Source organism: Corvus kubaryi, unplaced genomic scaffold (genome assembly GCF_017639235.1).
Source record: "Corvus kubaryi isolate FWS band 111438036 unplaced genomic scaffold, C.kubaryi_AGA036_p1.0 39984, whole genome shotgun sequence".
In the NCBI taxonomy this organism is placed as follows: Eukaryota; Metazoa; Chordata; class Aves; order Passeriformes; family Corvidae; genus Corvus; species Corvus kubaryi.
Genome location: NW_024581215.1, coordinates 1 through 4,733, shown reverse-complemented (window position 1 = coordinate 4,733; position 4,733 = coordinate 1). Strand labels below are relative to the sequence as shown.

The 4,733-nt window shown below is 40.3% G+C and overlaps 1 long non-coding RNA gene across 1 annotated transcript; it reads right to left on the bottom strand.

Annotated features, from left to right (window-relative positions):
- Window positions 1–4,465, bottom strand: LOC121672172. The gene is made up of 3 exons (XR_006018782.1): window positions 4,184–4,465; window positions 2,015–2,187; window positions 1–1,331 (listed from the first exon to the last, which is right to left on the bottom strand). It is a non-coding gene; the product is annotated as an uncharacterized LOC121672172 (long non-coding RNA).
- Between the last annotated feature and the right edge of the window lie 268 nt (window positions 4,466–4,733).

The following is a 4,733-nucleotide window of genomic DNA, read 5'->3' as shown; positions in this document are numbered from 1 at the left end:
AATAATCATTCTGTTCACACCTCATGAGGTCAGAATGGCAACTAACACGCTTCATTTATAATGTGGCATTATCTGCTGGAAGCAGACTGATGTAATCTGAAGAGTAATGATCTTAAGTTAACATTCTTCTGTGTGTTCCTTTGCCACAGCCTGAGCTACCAGTGAAGGATTCAGAGCCGAGAGATTCCAGGGTTTCTCTGAAAGGAGCTTTTTCATGTGAGCCATTGAGGTCAGGCACCAGAGCTGGTCAGCTGCAGCAGTCCGAGACTCAGCACAGGCCAAGAGGTGTTCATGGGTGAGAATATTACCAATGTGAGCAGATCACACACCACACTAACATTCATTAGAAATGTACTTCAAAAGCCCAACATTCTCAATTTTGTAGCTCCCATCACCATGAGCTAATGCCTGGTCCTCTCCATGTCTCACATTTTAGATCACTGACACAAATGTGAAACACTGTGTAACCCATGTTTTCTATTTTAGAGCACTAAAACAAATTTGGGACATAATGTGCCTCAAGCACATGGAGCCAAGCAATGATTTTAATGGGAAAAACACCACCACGGGTCCCCCAAGTTATCCTCAAGTGTTAAATGCTTGGATATGTAACGAAGCATGAATCCAAAGCTGCTGCATCCCCTCTGTGTCACTAGGCAGCACAGAAAGGGAATCTAATCCCATGTGCTGAAGTGATGATCAAAATCAACCTGAAAGTACCAGGGGAACCCCAAAGCTGCACATGATTGTTCAAACTTCATATATCACTGACTTGGTCTGACAAGAGGTTAATTAAACAAACAAGTTTTGGCAGATGATCAGGTATGGTACATTCACAAAGGATGGGAAAGAGCTGGACAACTGATTCAGTAAGAGGAAAGCAGCACTGCCTTTTAAAAAGATTTAACTGCTCATACCATCAGCAAAAAAACCCATCAAAATTTGGCCACTCTCTCAGACACATTCCACTTCCTTTCATCTTGAGTGAGCTCTCCTCAGGCTCCCATGGAAAAGTAGCTTTTTATTGGACAGGAATAAAAACAAATAAACTGTGAAGCTAATATAAAATTCAGCTCCTCTTAAAATCTCAAAATAAGACCTGTTCCCTTCCTCCACCCACTGAACTTTGCCAGACAAGAGCTAAGCAGTATTGGGTAATACCAAGGTTGAAGAATGAGCTTTTCAGGGGAGAATATCTTTGTTCTTAATTCCCAAAACCACATTACAACTTACCTTTATGAAAGTTAGAGAATGATAGATTAAAAAATAAAAAACCATCTTCTTGCAGCCAAATTGGAGCATGCTCAAAAGTCAGTCTGGAGACTTTGCACCTGAGTCACAAGCAAACCAGGAAATCATTTCATTTTTTATAGCACAACATGGAAATTATCTGTGCTGCACAGGTTAAATTATTTCTCTGTTATTTTGTACAATCATGATTTATAAATGAAAACTTGGGCTCAAAACACAAAGGATATGAGTGATTCTCTTACAAACAGTTCTTTATAGTAAAAAATAAATGAGCTAAACCAGCGTCCATACTCTCCCTAAAAAACAAAACAAAAACAAACAAAAAAATAAAGACAAAATTATTTAGCATTGTTTGCTTCATATCACTACCCTCTGCAGGGACTTCTCTGTTCATTCAGGTATCCACTTTCACAAGAGGACAACACGTTGTTCTCTATCCCTTAGTTTCTCCAAAACAATAGCAGCAACAAGTAAAGTCCTGTCCACATCAGAAATGCAGCAGGGCAGTTTTGAGGAGAAACCCATGTCAGCAGGCAAGGATTAGACACTTTACCTTGGGGCTAGGAGGAAGTGCCAAAGCATCCCTTACACAGAGAAAAAGAGCCCCATTCTCAGATGTAGCTGTGCCTGCATTTGAGAAATGGGCCACAGGGGAGGGTGCTCCATCACTGATCTTTATTTCTGATCGTGGGAGGGAAATGACTGACATCTGGTGAGAAGTGAAGCCCAGAATGTCTCATTGCCCACCTGTGCTCATACTTACATCACACTAAAAATCCTGAAGGACATGACAGCCTTGTCCACATTCCTGTTGTAATCCCCAAAATCCTGCAGTCAACAAGGACAAGCTTGCTGAGAAATTACTTTAGTCAAGTCAAATGCCTGTCCAAGTGTGGATGCTGCCATATGGTTTTCCATGTGATTTCACCAGATGAACTTGAAGACACAAAGGAATAAACACAAGCATTTTCTCACTGATGTGCCTGCTGGATCCTGAACTATTAGTAATATTATTGTCCCCAACCAATAACTGTTACCTTCTTCTACTAACCTTTGCAAATGAATTTCTAAACTAACAACAAAAACTGACTCAGAGCTCAGGCTCTCCATGAGCCATTTCCTGTAAGGGACACTCACAGAAGCATCACTGGTCTGACTGCTTTGTGTATGGCACAGCAAGATCCTGGACCTGAACACTCCTTGCTGAGGATCTTTTCCGGCACCTCAGGGCTCTGCAGTCTGTGCAGAGCATTAGCAGATCACAATACTCTTTGTTTAAACCAAAGTAACATCTTAGACCTCATTTACCACAGTTTTTACGAGTGCTTTGCTTTATTTTTAATATAATGATAAGCCAAAGTAAGCCTTTACATACATCTAAGTGACAATCAGATGTGTATCTCCTGAAAATCAGATTCTAGGGTGAGTTGTTGAAACAGAAGAAGGAGGAACACTGAAAACCATTGGGAAGGAATGATGACAGTGGGGGTCTTCTTGGCTTTCAGGAAGCAAGGATACTGGGAAAGAATGAAAAGACAAGTTGGGTAGAAAAACAATGCTGAGGGCACTCAAGGGTGAAGAGAAGGTAATGGATATGCACTGTACTTTATATTGAAAGGGTATTTAAAGCTGTGCTTGCTCTGCAAGGAAGAAACATGAAAAGAACATGAGAACTACCTAACAGACAGATCTCATCTCATTTAAACAGACATCGAGACAGATGCTGAAATAAATTGCAGAACACATAAAGCTGGTACTAATGTAAAAACCACTTTCCAATAATCTCATCACTAAGACTCAGAGCAGGTGATTTCATGAAGGCTGAAGCAAGAGTACTTCACATTGTCTAATCTCAGCTGCAGCCCTCAAAAATTTTTCTCCTACAGTCATGGTTTGCTGTGGGAGGATGTGGGGGCTGTAATTGTCCCACTGAGGGTTTTTGATGGATGATTGTATTTCAGATATGTGGACCTGTGATTCCCTAAGCCTTACTTTGACTTATTATTACATTAAAAATAAAACAAAGCGCTCAGAACACTCTGGAAAGAAATGTGAAAATGGCTGGTCCTAAAAAGATGTACTGCAAAAAGAAAGAATAGTTTTTATTTTCTTCATGTAATTTTAAATAAAATTAAATATACCAAGTAAATACAATGAATTTTACAGAAATCTTGGATGCAGGGCCACTTACTATGAAAATTAAGTGGAAAAATCAGTAGATCCTCTGTGACAGGAGGAGTCCAGCAAGTTTGTTCCCTACATCACCTTTCTTACATGGATTTTCCTAAAGTGATTGAAAGATGAACTGTCCCAAGTCATTCACACAAGCCCTTTGCCAGAGGTTACACTGAAAGCAGCAAACCCAGACCCACATCTGCTGTGCAAAGCCCGGTACACAAACAGAAATGGGTTTGTTTCCACCTAATGCTGAAATGGGTTGGTCAATACACGGTGAGGAGCAGAACTCAGTTACCCAGTGTTAAACAAGTTCATCTGCCAGAGCTCTTCTCTCTGAGTGCTTAGTCCAACTTGAGCACTTGGATAATGAGCAGCAGGTCCACAATAACCTAATTTTAGTCTTAGTGTCATAATCTTTGCAATCTGTTGTTCTTAAATTGCATTTAACCGCCATAAATGAAGAAAAAAAAAATCAACTTCCCAAATGACAGGACCAGAAACATCAATAAAGTTATTCCTCATTTTCAAGTAAAATCAGCCCCAAGCTATTTAAAGTTGACATGATGTGCACAGCTGAGCACTTTGTGAAATAAACAGATCAGTAACTGACCTGAAAATGGTATTTAGGGGCAGAATTCTTACCTGCAGAGCTGTCCTATTGTCTCTTTCTTCAGTCCACAGAGCATGCTGACTACTTACTGTTTACACAGAACTTTCTACATTGAGTGCTGAACTCTCAAATCCACCTACTTACCACATGTCATTTGTGGTATGCAAATGCCAAGCCACTTAGGGTGCTGCTGTTTTTTCAGCAAGTGACATTTTCAAGGCATCCCCACAACAGCACGAAGATCACTCCACCAGAACTCGGGGGTTACCACTTAACAGATGAGAAAGCAGCCATGGTTTGCACTCAGAGACTGCTCCCTGCTCCTTGGGAATGGGATGTGTGACTCAGGAAAATCTGCTGGTTTGAAAGAGTACTTAAAATACACACAGCTGTATTTTAAGGTTTCAAATGCTTATATTATACAGTATAGACAACAGTGGTAGGAATATTCTTAAAATCTAGGCCTCCACTTTAAAGCTGCTATGCTGCTTCTCTTAACAGATGCTACCCTTACAAAACTGAAATCAAGCAGCCCTGGATACAAATTCATACCAGTCAGTACCAGACCCACATGTACACTGAGCTGCTGGTTTGCTGTATTTTGTTCCAGCTGCTTCGATAAGCACCAGGTAACTATTTAATGATGTTACATATGTCATACAAATGTGTTCCAAATTAAATCTGTACCAAAAAA